Source organism: Diabrotica virgifera, chromosome 9 (genome assembly GCF_917563875.1).
Source record: "Diabrotica virgifera virgifera chromosome 9, PGI_DIABVI_V3a".
Taxonomy (NCBI): domain Eukaryota; kingdom Metazoa; phylum Arthropoda; class Insecta; order Coleoptera; family Chrysomelidae; genus Diabrotica; species Diabrotica virgifera.
The window spans coordinates 25,063,300-25,085,651 of record NC_065451.1 but is presented as its reverse complement, the minus strand read 5'-3'; the positions used below and the strand labels follow the sequence as shown (position 1 = coordinate 25,085,651).

The window sequence follows — 22,352 nt, the reverse complement described above, 5'->3', positions numbered from 1 at the left end:
TGCAATAGTGTGACCATAGATTTATCGGGCCATCTATTAACGAAGGGCTGAGATAATTTGTTAGTAGCTTGCTATACTATTATTTTAACCAAGAATAACACTAACTCTTTTTGAACTAATGTGTGGCTTGCCATTGTTTCACATTAAGCCCTTCAATTGCAAAAACATGAAATACATATGCACAGTACATCTAAATTACGTACAGTATACAGTAATGTTTATTTCTTGGTAAAAAACTCAGTCAAAGTGAAAAAATGTTTGTTTTGTCTGATGAAAATCGGTCCGGGTTAGCCGGACTTCCGTGTTATCGGGGCTGACTTATCGGGGTTCCACTGTAATTGGAATTGTTCAGCTGAGCTTGCCATAATCACGATGTCATCTGCATATCTTATGTTGTTAATAGATCGTCCGTTATTAATATTATTCCTTCACTGACATATAATATGTATACTTATGATAATTACTAAACAGCAGTACTGACTGACAGCAGCAGCGTCCACCCTGGGAAACAAGAAAAAGGAGAGAAGAGCAGCATGGTTTGATGACGAGTGCAGACAAGCAATAGAGGAAAGAAATGAAGCACACAAAATGTACATAACAAGAAGAACACGGGAAAGACGAACATTATTTGAAGTCGCAAGACGGAAAGCAGACAAGACATGTAGAAATAAAAAGAGAGCCTACGAAAATGGACAAATAGAAAAAATGGAAGAAAATTTCAAAAACAACGAAATTAGAGGGGCTTACGAATACCTAAAAAAGATAAAAAGTGGGTATAAACCTCAAACAAGTCTATGTAAAGATGAAAGTGGGCAAATAATCAGTGACCAACAGAAAGTCACAGAAACCTGGAAGCATTATTTTCAGACACTACTTGGAACTCAAGTAGACATGGAAGATGAAATGGGTATGATCTACGTGGAAGAGAATGGAGTAGAAGTTCCAACCATAGACGAAGTTCTCGAAGCCATTAAGCCCCAGAAATACCAGCAGAACTGTATAAGGTAGGTGGCGACCACCTAGCAAGTCACATCCACGCGCTCATCAAAGACGTATGGCAAGAAGAGAAAATACCCGACGACTGGAAGAAAAGTATAGTATGCCCGATCTATTAAAAAGGAGACAAACTCCAATGCAAAAACCACCGTGGAATCTCTCTACTATGTACAGCATATAAGGTCCTCACGTATATTGTGGGCCAGCGGCTCCAACCACTAGCAGAAAATATTATTGGAGAGTATCAGACGGTCTTCCGACGGGGAAGATCGACACTGGATCAAATATTTACAGTCAAACAGATCTTGCGCAAAGCATGGGAACACGATGTTGATGTTCACAACGTGTTTGTAGACTTCAAACAGGCATACGACTCAGTCAAAAGGAACAAACTATACTATATATTGGCTGAATTGGCAATACCACACAAGCTAATAAGACTCATTAAAGCCACAATGGATGAAACTCAGGCATGTGTACGAATACAAAACCACCGGACAGACTTTTTCAACATTTCACAGGGACTAAAGCAGGGAGATGGGCTGGCCCCAACATTGTTTAGCCTGGCACTGGAGTATGCGGTTAGGCAAATGCAAACTGGACGAGAAAATCTACTGACCAACCGAACGGTTCAACTGGCCGCTTATGCTGATGATATTAATAGTGTGAGTAGAACATCAACAGGAGCACAGGAAACATATGCAGAGTTAAAAACACAAACAAACATGCTAGGTCTGGAAATTAACACAGAAAAACCAAAGATAATGACTCAGACGAGAGGAGGCATGGTCCCAGAAAACATTATACATGAAGATGACATTTAAACGGTTGAAAAGTTTACATACCTGGGAGTAGAAATATATGCCGACGGATCAGAAGATGGAGAACTACGGAAGAGAATAACGCAGGCAAACAGAGCTTATTTTGCCCTCTCCCATATATTTCGGTCTAAAAGTGTCCACCGAAATACAAAGATGAGAATCTATAAAACCTTAATTCGACCAATAACATGCTATGTCAGTGAAGCCTGGGTCCTGAAAGAAAAATACAAAAACAAACTCGACACATTCGAAAGGAAAGTACTTAGGAGAATACTAGAACCTGTGATGGAAAACGGAATCTTCAGAAGTCGATACAACAAAGACCTATATCAACTTTATAAGGAAACGCCCCTGTCAGACTTCATTAGAATACAAAGATTGCAGTGGGCCGGACATGTGATAAGAGTGGGAGAGCATGGTCTACCAAAACGAGCACTGAATGCTAGAATGCAAGGAAAGAGATCGTTTGGGAAGCCACGAAAGCGCTGGGGAGACACAGTAAACAGCGACGCACAAGCACTTTTAGGAGTCCGTGTATGGAGAAGAGCAGCCACAGACAGGCAAGGGTGGAGGCTAAAAATAAAGGAGGCCAAGGCTCAATTTGGGCTGTAGTGCCGTAGAAGAAGAAGAAAAAGAATTACTAAATGCAAATTGTAGAAATGATTGTAAAATCTATATACCTTCAGTGCACGTTGTGAGGTATATAAGAATAAATTTGTAGCTTTCAGCTTCACACCGTATGTCACCCACTATTCATATACATGGTATATGTCTGACTTTTGCCCTTCAGAATTCGGATAAACAGATATTTAACAAGATAAATGAAGCGAAACACAAGATATGCACAACATGACTTAATTTCCCCGGAGTGCATGGAGAGAACTTTTTGTCAAGCTTCCAGTCTGAAAGTTCTATTAGTGTATTTGTTGGAAAAGGCTCTCAACATTGTTACTTGGATGTTCCGATTCTGTAGAGACGAAGTTTAGAAAAATATGTTTTGTTCCTGAGTTCCAACTTTGCAACTCCTAAGAGAGTTTCGTCGATTACTAGCTTTTTTTTATTTCCGACTTGTTTGGAACTTTCATAACAAGCTACATTGACGTTTTTATTCGTTTTAGTTTATCGTTTCGGACAGTGATTCTATACGTAGATACAATATACAGGGCCATAGCTTAACCTTAAATTCCTGAGCTTAAAATAGGTCGATTTAAGCTAACTTAACTTAGTACCAAAGTTGATAAAAACCGAAATACAGGAGGCCAAAGTTAAACTTTTATTTCTTGAATATTTCCTGACAGACATAGGATAACACCACGAAATTTGGTAAGCGGGGGTTTTTTGGGATGAGAAATCTAAATTCGCCACCAAAAATGATGTATATCTTAGAGAGCGCTACATACGTCTTTCAGCGCATATTTAATACGTTCAATTTTTTTATCCCCACTCCACGTACTTTTTCAATAAAAATTTTTATTCTCTTAATATTTTTACTTAAAAAAGGTATACTACATTCATCTTGCTATACTCAACTGTTTTCGAGATAAACGCATTTTAAATCTGCGATACAACATAATTTTTTGCATAATATCATTGTAGTTATACCCGAAAAATAAACTTGAAACCATAATAAAATTGTGCCAGTTCTCATATTTATGTCATTGCATCGCAAATTCCATTTGAAGAAATTTGCGATACACTTTTGTAAATTTTATGGTTGTAAGTTATTTTTCGGGTGTAACTACAATGATATTATGCAAAGAATTATGTTGCCTCGCAGATTTAAAATGCGTTTATCTCGAAAACGGTTGAGTTCAGCGAGATGAATGCAGTATACCTTTCTTAAGCAAAAATATTAAGGGAATGAATAAAGGTTTTGATTCAAAAAGTATGTAGAGTGGGTAATAAAAAAATTGAACCTATTAAATGAGCGCTGAAAGGCGTATGTGGCGACCTGTGTGTAATACATCATTTTTGGTGGCGAATTTAATCTCTAGCCCAAAAAACCGCCGCTTACCAAATTTGGTGTTATTATCCCATATCGGTAGGGAAATTTTCAAGAATAAATAAAATAAAAGTTTAACTTTGACACCCTGTATTTTGGTTATTATCAACTTTGGTACTAAAGTAAGTTAGCTTAAATCGACCTATTTTAAGCTCAGAAAGCTGAGGTTAAGCTATATCTCATTCTTTACCAAACACCTTGTATAGTGGAAAAATATATAAATTGAAATTTAGAGTCATAGGTTAGTCATATTTTTTGTTTTTCAATAGATCTCCATAGATTTCCATAGTTTCCCACAATTTTCCACACTTTTCCTTAGTTTTCCACAGTTTTCCATATTTCTTTATAGCCTTTCATAGTTTTCCATTATTTTCATAGATTCTGCTAGTTTGCCATAGTTTTACATATTTTTCCATAGTTTTTCATAGTCTTCCATAGTTTTTCCTAGTTTGCCATAGTTCATAATTTTACATAGTTTTCCATAGTTTTCTTGTTCAATATAATATGTTGAATTGTAGTCTTTAAACAAACAACATCCGACTGCTGATCTTAAGTAACATTGGGTTTAAATTTTGAAAAAAAATTTCCGAATGTTTTAGATGTTTTATGTTTTACATTGATATCAAATTTTACCAACTTTTTCGAGATTGGTTCGGAGAAATATTCATTATATTAATGTGTTTAGTGGTAGCGATAAATATGTAGTGTTGATTTGATTTGGTGACATTACTCGTTGCTTGAGTTTGTTTTAGATTGGTATGGAATTAAATTGATTTCTGATAATGTTACTTTGTCTTTTTTTAATTAAAATGTTATAAAATTCTGGTAGATATTTTTTTTTAATATCTATAACTTTTTTCAGGTTTTCGGAATGCAAATCAAACAAAGATTATTATAATGGACTTTTGTGTATTGATATAATAATTATGGTATTATGTGACAAAGTAGCTATTCACCGTTGTAATATACAGTTTTTGTTTCAGGTATGTTCGCTTGTATGGTTTACACATATCTCTATTTTATTCTTTAAAGGTAAAGTAAACGTATTTATTTGAGATATTTTATTTTTTTATTTTATTTAATATTTATTTATATATATTTTGTTTCACCATCATCCAGCCCTTTGCGTCCACTGCTGGACATAGGCCTCCCTCATTTTTGTCCATTGTGCTCTATATATTTTGTTTATGTTTGTTATTATAACCAAGTAAAGAAAATCTATAAAAAATTACCAGAGAACGGCAGTTCTCGCCAGTGGCGCACACCCACACCCCCTACACGCGACACTATATATACACGAAATTTTCGATTTTCTAAATCTGACTGAATTGAAAATTGGGCCAACTCCCATCTTAAAGTTCAGGAAAAGACTCACCCATTCCTATGTCAACCATCCATTTTGGTCCAACGGTGTGGATTTTACGACCCTTCCTATTTAGGGTCTGTTTTTCGTTCTCGTCCCCAAAACTCCCAAAAACTTCGAAAATTTCGAAAATTTAAGTCCGACCTTTGCGGCTTCTAATAGTACTGGTACTGATACTGATCATTACCTTTCCAACGCATGTAATTTTGAAAATTGGTTATACCATTCAAAAGTTACCGAGCTCAGAAGTATGACTCAATTTCTATTTAAAAAAGGGAAAATGTTTGTGGATAATGAATGTATTTATGTTTGGATATGACTGGAAAAGTTAAACCGATCTGAATTTTTCTTTCTGTGTTTGAAGAGGGGGTCAGGGCCATCTTAGAATCGGTGTAGTTTGTGACTTTTGACCACCCATAAGCCAGCTATAGGACTTGATAGGTACAAAATGGCATATTTTTTGGGGTTTTATATCTTGGGTTCAAAAAGAGACAGGAGAACCGCAGATACACCAAATCAATAGTGCTGATTTCGAAAACCGCTAAACGCCGTAAAAATGAGTGGCGCATACAATATTCCAGCTACAAAAAATCTGATATGAATATTACGTGGCGCGAAAATGTATTTTCATTTTGATACAAAACAAAATTCTAGTTTTATTTTAAAAGATTTTTCCATAATATTTGCTAAATTTGAAGTAAACGCGCCACAAAAGAGTTTCAAAATTCAAACTGTATCAAAGTTACTCTTTTGTGGCGCGTTTTACTTCAAATTGAGCAAATATTATGGAAAACTCTTTTAAAATAAAGCTAAAATTTTGTTTTGCATCAAAATGAAAATACATTTTCGCGCCACGTAATATTCATATCAGATTTTTTGTAGCTGGAATATTGTATGCGCCACTCATTTTTACGGCGTTTAGCGGTTTTCTATTCTTGTATACTATACGCATACTAACACAAGAGTTATAGCATTGAGGACTACATATAGATACATGATAGTTGTTCATCTAATTCTTGTTTTTGTATAAGATATATAACTCTCTGTTTCCAATGTGACTCCAGGAAGTCGTTGATACATCGTTTTCGTGGTCTTCCCACTAATCATCTTATTGATTCATAATACCTTACCATCGATTTTTCTAAGGATTATTTTTGACCTATCTGTATCAGGTCGTCAGGTCGTGTTTCTGCCGCGTATGTCATTATTGGTTTGATAACTGTTTTGTCTTTCCCGATATTTTTATTTCTTCACATTGTTTTATTAAGGCAGCTGGATCTTCTACTTCTGTTTTACTTGGAAGTTCTTTGTTGATTTCTCTCGTACGTTACTATTTTTAAGCTGTTGCGTACCTATTCTTTTTGTTTCTGTCCTGTTATATTTTTTGTTCTCTTGTATGATTTGAGTGATCTGCACCTGGATAAGTCGTCACTGATTTGATTGAATTTATAAACCTCTTATTACTACTTATGATAAAATCAATTTGGCACCTTCATCATCAATGGCATTACAACTCTTCGTGAGTCTTTGCCGCTTTTACAATTGCCTTCCATGTTATTGTGTTTGCGCCATTCGTTTGTCATCATATCTCTGAAATCTGCAAGGGCCATATCACTCGAATAATTAATAATTTTACGTTCACACACCTTCAATTTATTTACATTTCTCCTTTTGTTCGCGTCCATGTTTTGCTTTTATAAGCGACTGCTGGTTATATTATGGTCTTATGTATCTGGATTTTGGCACCTACTGAGAGAAGTTTTGACTTCATTAGATGTTGCATTGCAAAGAAATATCTGTTTGCCGTCATTATTCGCGTTTCAACTTCTCGTTCTATTTTGTTGTTATTGGTGATTGTTTCTCCTAGGTATATATTTAAATCCTTTAACCACTTCGAAGTTATGATCCATTATAGTAATATTTTACCTTATTTGCCTTCATTCTTGTTTTGAAACGACCATGTATTTTGTTTGTTCTCATTTATTTTTAGACCTGTATTTAATGCAGCTTCTTCAAATCTCGTGAAAATATCCCTAACTTCTAATGTTGATTGTGCTACTGCATCTACGTAGCCGGCAAAGGCGAGTACGATTTTTCATTCCCGAACAGCTACGTCTGCGTTGATTTTTGGTTAAATTTTTCGCGTGGCATATTCTAAGGCCAGATTAAATTCGGTACCTCACAATATTGTAGTCTGTGTTTATTAATGCAAAATGTTCTTCCTTGACAAAATGATGAAACTTTTCAGAACAGAAAAGAAAGTTATAGCTTAGACAATGTATTGTTATGCTCTGTATTTTCTCTCTGATGAGATTGATCAGCTTCTTATTAATTCAATTAATTAATTACTTTATTTACTACTCATGGAAACAAAACCAAAATTCAATAAAAACTTTCTAATAAAAAATATTCTCAGGGCTATAATAAAACTTTATTCTGTTGTAAAAATTTCTTATCTAATAAATTAATCTTTAATTCTACTATCTCCTTTTCCTTTTAACAAAATTTCATTTAAATGATTCGGTAGACTGTTCTTATTATTATATAAAAAAACAGAATTTAATTTTCTTCTTTTAAGTAGAATATTTATCTCTTCTATGAATTTATTTATGAATGAATAAATTATGCTGTAAAACTGTTAAATTTACAAAAAACCAATGGTATGTAAAATACAACAACTCTCTGCTTTTCACAAATAATCTGACTAACCTTTTGTATCTTCTTTACTTCTTATTCTGGATTGTGTTTTCCTCGGTTCTCCCACACGTGCTCCTCGGATGCTGCTACGATCTTTCTCTTCCCAAATTGTTTCACCAACAAAAAACAGCACTCTCTCCTCTATTTAGTCTCCGACTTGATACAAACAATATCAATCTTTATAATTCTAAGATTTTTTCTCTCAGCTCGATATCTTGTGCAAAATTGATACAAACCGGCTACTCGTTCCAGACAGAAAACTGGAATCTCTTCGGACACGAGGAGATTGTACTTCTCGACTTGATCACGATTTTGTCTTAACAGGAATCTACTTACACGGCCACCAAATTCACCATTTCATACAAAATTACTATTTTTTGAACTGGACTGCTCCCTTCCGATCTTAATTACACAGTAAATCTTTTTCCTTCATGAATCTGAGGCTCAACCACTCTGTTCTACCTCCATCCATATCTTCACCAATCACAAGCATTCTCTCTACACATGACATCCCTACTTTCATTTCTTAAGAACAAATAGTGGTGTATACAAATTTTCTGTCTTGTCAAAAAAATTAAATGTTTTCCTATATCCTAGAAAAATCCTATATTCTAAAACTAAATAAAATTGTTTACCGTCGATTTCTTTCTAAGAAATCATTTAGAAACACTCTATTGTCTATTCCAAAGCAGCACATTAACTTTCTAAAACCGACCGTAGTTTAGTTCATTGTTTGAATTGCATAAATCCGTACGTAGATAGAATCTTTCTGACTAACATTTTTCTCTTTCCACGAAAACACTGCTTACGGCTAAATCATATTATTTACAAATTTTGGCTGTATACAGGGTGATGAAAATTTATGATCTCGTGGCCTTTGGCATAAAATTAATTCTCTAAATTCTCCCCATAAAATTTATTTAACAGTATATTTAATACAAAGCTTTATTAATTCGTTAATTTTGTTCAGAATAACATACGGTGACAACGACAAACCGCTCAGTGTAGACCGTCCCTCAAACATAAAATAATATCTTCGCTGAGATTTGAGTAGTGGGTGTCTGGGGAGCAAGCAAATAATCAATGTCAATATCATTCATGTTTATGCGATGTATTAGCGATATATGTAACGGTAAAGGAATTGAACATGGACTATCTGCAGATGGCCTTGATACATATTGATGAACGTGTTCCTGTATGCTTGTTATCACATTATGCAGATACAGATAAGCATTATTTGTCCATGCAATTCGATTATAATAATAATTGGAATATTTTCAGTGTTCTTCCTTTGGCGTGGCTGGAAGACATGATCATGTTAATTAGCGGGAAATAGTAGATATTAAACTGCATGGATAATGTACATATTATTATTATGAAGTATGAAGTGTACTTATAATCTTTACAACATCGATTAATCTATAATCTAGTCTTTGGCTTTTATTTTATAGAATAAAAGTACAGTGTAAATGAAACATTTTGATGTAAAGCTAAAATAATTTGTTGGCTGTGCTAAATAATAACTAATAGTCGATATTTTAATCATAACTGTTTTTAAACCTAGCACTACAACTTATAGATAGAATAGAATAGATTAGAAATATGCTTTATTGTCACTGAAAATTTTACAATTTTATGGACAAAGCTTACATACAGTCAAAAAATATCAGTAACAAATAACAAATAATAAATACAATTTACTAAAATTAGAAAATTTTAAATAACATTAACATAACATTAACATTATACAGGGTGTAACAAAAATATAGGTCATAAATTAAACCACATATTCTGGGACCAAAAATACATAGTTCTATTGAACCTAACTTACCTTAGTAAAAATATGCACATAAAAAAGTTATAGCCCCGTGAAATTACAAAATAAAAATCGAATATTTTCCAATACATTAAAAACTATTAGAGATTTTTTTATTGAAAATATATATGTGGCATTCTTATGGCTGGAAAATCTTTAAAACAAAATAAAAGTGAAATTTGTGCACCCCATAAAAATTTTATGGGGGTTTTGTTCCCTTAAACGCCCCCAAATATTTGTATACGTTGCAATTAAATTATTATTGTGGTGCCGTCAGTTAAACATAATGTTTTTAAAACTTTTTTTCTACGAGCGTGCAAAAATGTCTACTTTCGCGCACGCATTTTAGTTTAGAAAGTTTTACTTTCGCACGCGTGTTACTTTTCCGCACGCGTGTTACTTTTCCGCACGCGGTTTTTACTTTTCCGCACGCGTGTTAATTTAGATATGTTAATATGGCCTTAAAGTAATTATAATACATGCAATAAACTAATATTTAGATATTATTTACTAATTTATTTCAAATATATCTTATTGTGTTCCTGTTTTAATGAAATTAACGCGACAATTCGATGAAATAAAATTATTTTGACATAATATTCGAAAGTCAAATCGGTAGACAATAACAGTCGTTTTGAATCATCGTCATGGAAACCAAGATCGTCTTCATGCTAACTAATTATACTTATTGAAAGTTTGGTTTTGACAACCTTGTCAAAGAATTAATTTGTGTATGTATTTTCATATTAATTAAATGAATTGATTAAGATTTGGTAATTTTTTAAAGACTCTTAGAAAAAATATTGTTCCTAACTCTTGCAGAAAGTCTCTTTTCCGCACTCGACTGCTTGCCGAACTCCCGCTTCGCGTCGTTCGGAAAACTGCAGTCGCGTGCGGAAAATAATGACTTTCTGCACTTGTTAGGAAAATAACTATTGTCTCTTTGTAATTTTTCGATAAATCAGTTTTTATCGAGATATTTTGAACATTTTTAAAATCCAACACAAATTTTTACATGGTAAAGTAAGATTATAGAGACCTGGTAAAAATATGGAAATTTATTGTTAATTTACAATTTTTAGGTATATTTTGAAACATATTAATATCTCGATAAAAAATACTAATGTGAGCTGCACACTCTCGCCGAAGTCGATCTAGGTTCAACAAGTACGAGAGTGTAGACGGCCACCTTGTGCAACTTTGCCTCACTTCGTTCTACTTTCGTTCTCTGTCGGTCTGGCGCGTCCGAGTCAAAGGGATCTTTGTCGGTATCGCACCGCTTGAATGTGTTCCTCGCGAAGTAGAACGAGTGTGTAGAGAGGTACTTCGGATAAGAGGCAAAAAAGTTTTAGAAACATTGTGCTTAACTAATGGCACCACCATAATAAAGTACACAAACTTTGGGGCGTTTAAGAGAACAAAACCCCCATAAAATTTTTATGTACACATATTAAAAAAGAAGCAGCATCTCGATAAAAACTGGCTTATCGAAAAAATAATAAGAGGCAAAAAAGTTTTAAAAACATTGTGTTTAACTAATGGTACCGCAGTAATAATTTAATTGGAACGTACACAAACGTTTGGGGGGTTTAAGGGAACAAAACCCCCATAATGTTATTTTTTTAAGATGTCCCTACCCTCATAATACAACATGTCTATTTTCAATAAAAAATCTCTAATAGTTTTTGATGTACATATTGAAAAAAATCGATTTTTATTTTGTAATATCAAAGGGCTGTAACTTTTTTTATGTGCACATTCGTACTAAGGTAAGTTAGGTTCAATCGAACTATTTTTGGTCCCAGAATATGTGCTTTAATTTATGACCTGCATTTTTGTTACACCCTGTATAAGAGTATTAAAGTAAAGCAAAAACAAAAACAATATATTGCAAAATTTATATAAATTGCAAATTGAACATACAACACATAAAATCGACACTAGGAACTAATAAGTTTAAGCTGCGTAACCCAATTTTCTTAGTTGTTATTCATTAAGAAATTTTTCTATTGAATAATATGGTCTTTTAGATAGATAGGCTTTTGTCATTTTACGGAACTTTTGGAAAGATGTTGCAGATTTAAGTTGTAATGGGAGATGGTTGTATATTTTTTTTGCCGAATACATATAATATAGATTTCTTTACTAACTCAGTGGACGGGATCGGTAAATAAATACTCGTATTAAAGATTGAATTTCTGGTGGAGTAGAACTTGGGGTAACTAAGACACCAACCACAACATGGGGTCGCCCATGACCCTGCCATAGTATTTTTCCAGCCACTAGGCATTTGCCACTATTTGGATCGACCTTCGAACTTCATTGGGTGTTAAGTTAGCTAAAATTTCAGATTCCTGATTAATCATCTTTGGTAAGGATCCACGCGGAATAAATTGCTGTTCTTGGTATAGTTAGCTATAAAAACTCTAGACAGTGTTAATAATTTGATCTCGATCCTCAATGATTTACACCTGTTCATTTCCTAATAATGTTTTTCGTTCCAATGGACATGTTCTGTCTAATTTCTGACACGTTACAATTAGGGGAGTGCAATTAGAACGAAAATATGCATTATTTCGGAAAAATTCAAACAAGCGTATATTTTTCTAAAACGTTTTTTGTTAGTTTATATACATATTAAAGTAAAAAGTTCTACTCGCAGATTTGGCCGCTAATTGTTTACTAATTGTTTAAACAATAACAATTGTTTTGTATAAATAATTTTAAAAATATCGTTAAATTCATCATTTTACTTTGATCAAATATGTTTCTATTTTGTTTTTGATTATGCTGAATCCGAATATGGCATTGCAATTTGAAAATTCTTATACAGAAGCTCTTATATAGTGTGTCTGCGTAGCTAGGAACAACATGGAAAACTTTTTTATTATCAATTTTACGAAAAAAAGTTATTCTTAATAAAATGCTCTGGATAGTCAAAAATCTAAAACTCAACTATCAGATATCAAATTTTATCAATTTTATACGAGTTATGTCAAAAATATAAATTTCGTTAAAGAATAAAGTACCTTTATATTCCAGAATAACAAAAAATGCTATTATGAAAAGTTGTTTGAAATTAGAAACTATGTCTAAATATACAATTACATCATTATAATCGAAAAAAAAAAATTTGAATTTTTTCGCAAATTACGGATAATCATCATCGTTTTATTACAATTATGATAACTATTTTATTATCACTTTTACGAAAAAAAGTTATTCTTCATAAAATGGTCTCCCTGGTTTAAAATCTAAGACACAACCATCAGATATCAAACGTTTTAAATTTTTTGCGAGGTATGTAAGAAATATGAATTTTTCTTATGAGTGCTTAAAACCTGTCAAATTTTATTAAAATGTTGCCAGTAGTTTCGGCAAAATCGTAAAAAATGTGTAAAATTTTGTTCTCTTCAACGGCCTGTATTTTGAAAATGGAGGGCATTACAAAAAATTTTTATTAAGCAAACCCCAATTGTTTTTCAGTTTTTTATCTATCCTAGTGACGGTATTATCTTTTTTTAAACACCATGTATAAAATTGTATCAAAAAGCGAAAAAAAATATTTTTATTTTTAAAAGTACCTTTCATCAATTTTAAAAATCTAAAAAATTCAGGGTGATACATTATGCAAAAATACACGTTATAATTTTTTTTTTCGTGAAAACGAATGTCTTAGTTATTTTTTATACTCATTTAAAATTTTAAAATCGTCCTAAAATTTAAATTTCCCGCCAAAAATTAAAAAAAGACATTTTTTTACTTATTAAGTGCCTTTATTGTTCACAATATTTTAATTAGAAGGATGTAATTGAATACTAAAACAATTTTTTTAATTCCAAACAACTTTTTTTAATAACAATAATTTTCGATATTGTGAAATTTAAAGGTACTTTACTCTTGAGTGAAATTCATATTTTTTAACGTACCTCGTAAACAATAACTAAATTTGATATTTGATGATTGCATCTTAGATTATATACGATGCAGAGTATTTTATAAAGAATAACTTTTTTTCGTAAAACTGATAATAAAAAAGTTATCAAAAGGTTCCAAGTTACGCAGACATACTGTATAAGAGCTAAAAAAAATTTTTTTGCTGAACATTTATTATTGTTGAAACTTATTATTAAATGTATTTTAGGTAAGTTTTACAGAAAAAAGTTTTGATTACTGTGTATAAACATTTTTTTAGCTTGTAATTTTCGGTTTTTGTATTACATTTTTGTTATCTTTCTTAATTTTCTTAAAAAGAAATAGTTTATTTCATCTCTAAAGTAAAATAATTTAGTACATTTAAAAGATTACAACCTAAGCTTTAAAAAAGCACTTATAAAACTGTAATAGTCTTGTTCAAACTTGAGTGATACCGTCTTAAAGTGGTGGTAGTTCTATAAAACTACTAAGATTTCAAAAATTACATTTTTTGAGACGTCATATATCATTTGAATTATTGAATTTTTTTTTAATGAATCATCATTTAGTAATATGCTTGAAAGGTAAGTTGTGCAAAATTGAGAGTGTTATAAGAAAAATTTTATTAGTTACACATTTTTAAATAATTTTTAAACAAAATTCATGTAAGGCTCACTTTTCGCCCACACCGTACTTATGCCCATATATTTTATTTATTTCTATTATAACCATAAGATAGCTTGATTATTCTTCTTTCATGTTCAATTTGTAAAATGTCATTTGATCCATTAGTTAAAGAATTACATTAAAATAACTCAACCGTGCACTTCGCCGTACGTTAGTTTACAGTGCGCCAATGTTTGTGAGAAGGGTGACTTTAGCGTTATAAATAAAAAAATTATAGAAGATACAGATTTAATGTTAGAAAACTCTTTATATAAGGTTTTTTTTGTAGAATTTTCTGAATTTTTCAAAGTCAGTTTTTTTCTAAAATTTATATTTTCGGAGTTATTTAAAAAAACATCAATCTTCGTAGTTCATTTGTTTAATAAAAAATGAAGCACCCACTTTTCGAGTAGAACTTTTTGATATGTTGTTTATTAAACATTTCTTAATGGAATTACAAAAAGTTCTATCTTGTTTGATTTTTCCGAAGTGAAAATCTATAAGCATTCCCCTAAATATGTAATGATTAAAATAATAATAACCAACAGTTAAATGTTAATTATTAAAATCGATACATTAAGAACTCTGCATTCGTAATTTATGGATAAACAAGTGCGGCTAATTTAACGAGGAATGAAAAAGAATAAACTCTCCTAGAATATTTAAGACAAACTCCGAAATAAACAATGCACTGCAAAATAACGAATATATTACTATCACCTACAACTAACCCATATAGTTACCATTCTTCTGAAAGTAACAAATAACCGTCTAGCTCTTGGCGTTGTGCGTTGTTCGTTGTTCAGAATCCTACATTACATACTCGGAGTTTGTAAACTTGTAAAAGGGAGATTATAAATACGTCCGAATGCCGCACGGTGCTTAAACTGGGATTCAACGGAACGTGGAGTGGCACGCCTAGACAAATAGAAAAACATAAAAACTAAAAACGGGTATCAACGCAACGTGATATCGTCGGCCTCACATGAAAAGTGCCTAAGTCCAAATTAACAAATTTTACAGGAGATGAAAACAACTGATTTGAAGAATGATTTTGACGTAAAACTTGATCTTATTTGACACAGTTATTTAGAATAGTGTCCGTCAGCCTTCTCATAAAGGTAGATCTATTTTTAAAATATTATTACTTTACAAATGGAGTTAGGTAACTTTCATTTTTGAAATAAGGACAAATTTTGGAGTTAGGCACATTTAATAACGAAAATCATGAAGAAGCGTAACCTCATAAAAAGTCGCCAAAATTAACTGTGAAAAATGCTTAAGTCCCACAAGAAAAACAAATGCGGGGTATTAAGGATAACAATTCTAGTTAAATGTAGTTAACACAAAAACTATTATAATATGATCAAATTGAACTTACCTTCAATAAAATTAGACTATTTCCATGAAGATATGTTAGCTTATAGATAGAATATGCTATAAGGAACACTAAAGGGGGTAAAGCTGCAGGACCAGATGAAATTCCTGTAGAATTGTTAAAACTTATAGACGACGACACACTTGCAATAATGGTGAACCTCTTTAACACAATTTATAGAACAGGCATCATACCAAAGAAATGGCTCTCCTCTACTTTTGTCACAATTCCGAAGACGAATAACGCCAAAGGGTGTTCAGACCACAGAACTATAGCATTGATGAGCCACACACTAAAAGTATTTTTAAAAATAATTCCCAAAAGAATATTTAATAAACTAGAAGAGGACATAAGCGCCACACAGTTTGGATTCAGAAGTGGACTGGGAACACGGGAAGCTTTGTTTGGTCTGAGTGTGTTAATGCAAAGATGTTTGGATGTAAACCAAGACCTCTACGTAGGTTTCATAGATTTTGAGAAGGCCTTCGATAAAGTCAGATACCAAAAGCTGTATGAAATCCTAAGAAGCAAAAACATCGACAGTCGCGACATTAATATTATATCCAGGTTGTATTGGGGACAAACAGCAAAAATCAAGGTTGATAATGAGTTAACCGAAGAAATTGAGATTCGTCGAGGTGTGCGTCAGGGTTATGTGCTTTCTCCACTACTATTCAATATATATAGCGAAACAATATGTCAGGAAGCACTCCTAGAGCAAAATATTGGTATGAACATTAACGGAGAGTTAATTAACAATATACAATACGCTGATGACACGCTAATAGTAACAGATAACCTAGCAAATTTACAGCATTTGATGGAAAACATAAACACTCATACCAATAAATATCGTCTAAAACTGAACATCAAAAAGACTAAATTCATGATTGTAACGAAGAAACTATACATCAATGTGAATCTAACCATAAATAATCAGCCAGTGGAAAGAGTTACGTCCTACAAATATTTAGGGGTTTGCTTCACTGATACTAATGACCAGACAAGAGAAATCAAGAGGCGAATAGAGATAGCGAGACAATCGTTTGTCAAAATGAAAAAGTTCCTATGCAGCCGGGACATAAATATAAACTTAAGAACGAGAATGTTAAGGTGCTATGTTTTCTCCGTTCTGCTGTACGGCATGGAAGCTTGGACGCTGAAAAAGATAAACATCAAGAACATTGAGGCATTCGAGATGTGGTGTTACAGGAGAATGTGGAAAATACCATGGACAGAAAGAGTAACAAATCAAGATCTTCTGCTGAAGATGGGGAAGGAAGAGTGAAGTCATAAAAACCATACAAACGAAAAAACTGGAATATCTAGGCCACATAATGAGAGGAGAAAAGTACTCTCTGCTAAGACTCATCATCCAAGGAAAAATCTCGGAAAGAGAAATGTGGGACGTAGGAAGATTTCCTGGTTGCGAAATTTAAGGGAGTGGTATGGGTGCAGTTCAATACAGTTATTCAGAGCTGCAGCAAACAAAGTTAAGATTGCTGTGATGGTAGCCAACCTCCGATAGGAGACGGTACTGCAAGAAGAAGAAGAAGTTAGCTTATAATACTCTTCTTGAAGATATAACACAGCAGTGCAGCAAAAGTACATCTAGCCTCAATGACAATGATGGACTTTGGCAAGTTTCATATGATTCACCCAACTCCGTGGAGTTGGGTAGAATTCTTTTGGTTCTAGTGACATCTATTGACTTTTTTGAACTTTTTTGTCTTGGTATGCATACGTACCATAAATATTAAATAGATGGCGCAAAAATCTCATTTTTGCTTATTTTGGGACTTACGTGTTTTTCATATGAGGCCGACGATATAGCGTTATTTCCCTCAAAATTAGTAATTTACGATCCTTATGCTATTACTGAACCCTCTATTTAAGTATCCAGTCGGGGTATAGTATTTAAGTGTTATGCTACAGAAGTGCAGAGATATCGCACATCCAGTGTATATGTGTTTCATTGACTTTGAAAAGGCCTTTGATCGAGTGGAACATACTGAAATGATTGCCATTCTTCAGCAGCTGGGTATTGGTAATAAAGACAGCATTATTAAAAATCTTTACTGGCATCAACGTTCAAACATTAGGATTGGCCGGGACACTTCTGCAGAACTTCAAATACGAAGAGGAGTAAGGCAGGCCTGCATTTTGTCCCTACTAATATTTAACATCTATTCTGAGTTTGTCTTCAATAAAGCAGTAGATAATGTTCAATGTGGTATCAAAATGAATAGCGTTAATATTAATAATTTGAGATATGCGAATGACACGGTGTTGATTGCAAGCAATTAACGAGGAACTTCAACATCTGATTAATAGGATTACTACAACGTGGGATGAATATGGACTCAAAGGTAAACACCGCAAAGTCTTTGTCAACGTAAACTGGTAAAGCGTGCCACGCCACACCCCATCGGATCCCGGCTTAAGCTCTTTCAGAATTCTACATATTATTCGAAGTTTGTAAACTCTAAAGGGAGATTATAAATATGTCTGCATGCCGCAGAGCACGGTGCTTACATAGCACGAGAAAGACAAACTTAAAAAAATATTTACCCGCGCCTGTCGGATTAACTAAACTAACTGAATGTTTGGCTTATCTTGTCTCTAAAGGCGTTGGGAATATGTAAATATTGGGCTACTGGATTCAAGATCAAAAAGAAATCTTTTCATTGCTGATATAAACATATGTTTTGTTGATCTTAACGATTTTCACTACTATGTGTCTATTAGATTTAAAATACGTTCTTTATATCAACGTTGATAGAGTTATATATTATTTTAAAATTATTTACTACTATTAACAAAATTTTTTTGTTACTATTTACTTTATTACTATTAACAAAAAACCATTAAAAATACACACAGAGTTGTGTTAAGGAATCTTCATCATAGTACTCCGCAAGATGATATAATAGATGTCTTAAAAAAACAAGGACATAACGTTAAACACCTAATGAATGTAAAAAATCGGGCAACAAATAAACCACGTGATCTCTTCTTCATAGATTTAGAAAAAAAAGCAAAACAACAATGATATATATAAAAAAAGGAGCTCTGTTAAATGCAGTAATCCGATTTGAAGCCCCAAGAAAGAAACAAACCATAGTCCAATGTAAAAGATGCCAAAATTATGGTCATACACAAAATTAATGTACACTATAATACAGATGTTCAAGTGTGCTGGACAACACGACTACCATAAATGTGCAAAGAAGAAAGAAGACGGAAAACCAGCAAAATGTATTCTATGTGGGGGCGCTCATCCTGCGAATTATAAAGGCTGTCAAGTCTATGTTGAATTATTAAATAAGAGATTTTCAAAAAAACACGAACAACAATAATAAAAATGAATTCCAAAAAACCGAATCAATTTATCTATCTACATAGCGCAATATATTGGCCTTAGACCTACGTCAAGCCTGCACCAACCAAAAACTGGATTAATGCACAAGCTACATCAAAAAATATAGCTACAAATGATATGTATTCATATCTAAATCAACAAACATGTACCTGCAACAACAATTTTTTTTCAACAAACTTTGGAAAAACTGCAAAAAACTATAAATAAATTTACTCAAGAAATCAGAGAACTAAGAGAAGAACTCAAACATGCACTTTCTCTGAAAACAAATGGGTGAGTTACTTAAGGTAGGACTCTAGAACGCAAATGGACTAGCAAATCATAAAAATGAATTGCAATATTTCCTGCTAGAAAACAATATTGACGTAATGCTAATATAATATCAGAGACACATTTACCAAGCAACCACAACCTTAATATATAATTTATAATGCACCACACCCTGATGCTGAAAGATATGCTAGAGCAGGTGCAGCCGTTATTATTCGAAAAGGGATTAAACACTATCACCTTGGTAACATAAAAGAGCCACACCTGCAGGCAGCAAGTATTATCATAGAAGATTGGCTTGGACAAGTAGCAATATCTGCAGCATATCTTCCATCAAACTATCCACCGAATACAGAATCATTTACTAATTATTTTAATTCAACATGTGAGTTTGGGGCTCACGACTTTCTCCACCAGGTAGAGGTAGAATCATCTTTCAGGTGATGCAGGAACTACATCTCAAACACTTATCTAGTTACACACCTACTTACTGGCCCATTGACTCTAGTAAACTTCCGGACTGTCTTGACTTCTTTGTAAGCAAAGGTTTTGGAGAAGGCTATCTAAATATTGTACCAAATTATGAAATAGCTTCAGACCATACCCCCGTAATAGCGACGCTAAATTCAAGATTTGTTGAGAAGGACCGAGTGCTTTAAAGTGATATTTTAAAGGAGTGCTAAAAATTGCATTTTTAACACGTTTGTAGAAAAATATTGTTATGATCTGCTTTCTCTTACTTTTATATTAATTAGTATTTATTTCATTAATTATTCAATTGTCGCAAATCATACATAAAATTAAGAAAAATCTCAGGGTGCCTTTTTATCATACAAAAAAATAACTAAATTATCTTAGGTTATACTTATCCTTTCTCGTGGTTTCAGTATCTCTTAGTTGATCCTTATCGGGATAAAATAGGAAAAGGAAATAAATAGAAATACCATAAATAGGCACATACAAATATCTTTTATTATCAAAAGCAATACTCTGAAAATTTATCAATGAAATCCTGTGGGCATAGCTGTCCCAATGAAACTTTTACTACATAAATTAATTTTATTTCAACAAATATTTATCGGTTTGTTCTTGATAACATTGATAAAACAAGCTAAACAAACAAATTATTTAGGTATTCGCAAAACTACTTATACTTCCTATTAAATTTTTGAAATATTGGAATCTTAGTTCATATGCCTTTACTCAAAAAAAAAATTAACTTCTGAACATAAAGAAAATCTATCACATAAATTATTGACTGACCTTTTGATTCACACACAATTATGTCTCCTCTTGACCCAAACAGCTTTTCCTTGTTGATTATGTTAGGCTACCTATCAAAGCCCTCTCCGTTCTCAGCATCAATCCAGCAGCATACCAGCAGCTAATTCTCCAAAACACGAGCCAGGCCTCTTTTGACTAGTACTCGCTAAAAAAACTCCTAAATTCTCTCCTTCCTTTCTTACAATAACATTCTCTCCCTTGGACTTTACAGAATCAAAGAGGTATTCTCAATTTGATCTGTCTCTCGTTCAACTTTTCAGCTACACTCTTCACTATCTAACAACCACTGGTACTTGCTTCTGAACTGTTCACGAAAACTTCGAGTGCTCTTCTCCGATGCCGGTCACATAATAATCTCCTTTTCCAAATTATCTGAACATTCAACCTTCTCCCCTCCCCATTCCACTTTTTTCATTCGAAAAACCCATGCATCCTTCCAAACAAATACTTCTACTCATCATAATTACTTTTCGGGAATTTTACAAATTTACTTGGGGCTTAAACAAAGAGAATTAAAATTCCAACTTTCTCTACATTACTTTTCTAAATATAATAAGTACCTGTGCCTTTTTGGCCTCGCCCGTAACAAAGCAACCGTTTTAAAATTATAATCCCGAAACAAATTGTCTATTCACATCACTTTATTTACTAATGTCTTTAATTCTTCAGGGAAAAACTCATTAAGGATAAATCCACTGCTTAAAACTAACTTATAATAAATAGTTACAAATCAATATACAGGGTGTATCAAATTTATGTGCCCGCGTTATATTACAAAAAATAAAGTTTTTATTCTATCTTTGATTGACAAAATGATACACAATAATATATTATGTGTTACATACATTTCTAAACACATTTTTAAACCTATCGCAATCGATATTATGGTAGCTGTTTTGAAACAGCTTTATAATCAATTTTATTAGAATTTTTCTTTTATGAGATGCGAAATGACTTTACCTCTATTAACAGGGTTAATAATAATCAGAATAAATGTGTATTGTAATTAGCTTAGAGTTTATAAATTATGTTGCTTTGGTTTAGTACGCCGATAAGCAATTTCAATTTATTCTATGGAGACTTAATAGCTTCTAGTACCCGTAGTTGACATAATGATAAAATCTGAACATACTCAATCCCCCACGAAAGTGTAGTCCCATTACAGCCATTTAAACAGTACCTACACATTAGTCCCACTAGGTGTCAACATTAAAAGCCAATTTTATCGGTACTACAATACATTATGCATGGTCAGGTAGATGTATTTACAAGTCATAATATTGGCGCAAATCCTTTCCTTATCAGTAAAGCATCTCCAGCCAGGTGATTGATACCCCACGAAGATGCATTAAAGTGCACTCCAAGACAGCGACCGGTCGGACAAAGACCTTAAATTAAATCCGAGACCGTTTTTAAAGTTTGCTCATCATTTTAATGTAGCCAATTTACTTTTTATGCGTATCGGCGATGCCCAGTAGGAAGATGTGAGTTTTTGCGTGACTGAAGAATCGTCCACGACAAATTAACGGCTTACGTTGAAAATAATTTCGCGCTGTAATGTAGCGGTAATGACCGAACGTGTTTAATTTTCTTAATAACATCAGGTGCTTCAATTTTTTTCGTGTTAGGTTGTAACGTTATAAACGTCACATGTTTGTTATTTTAAAAAGTTTTTAAATACTTGGCTTGGTCGGTGTCACGGACTCCGCAAATTTTGTAATCCATTTTAAAAATAGTTCTAGGCTACGTAGGTACCTGAAAT

General features: G+C 32.9%; 1 protein-coding gene across 2 annotated transcripts in view; it reads left to right on the top strand.

Annotated features, from left to right (window-relative positions):
• LOC114324312 (epidermal growth factor-like protein 7) overlaps positions 1–22,352 on the top strand; it is a 635,750-nt gene that overhangs the window by 357,546 nt on the left and 255,852 nt on the right. The window contains exon 1 of one of the 2 annotated variants that reach the window (XM_050661078.1): positions 4,829–4,851. The exons of the other annotated variant lie outside the window; for it this stretch is intronic. The gene's annotated coding sequence lies outside the window, so the exon portion shown is untranslated. Of the gene's footprint in view, positions 1–4,828; positions 4,852–22,352 lie in introns of those variants that run through there. 2 annotated transcript variants of the gene reach the window in all.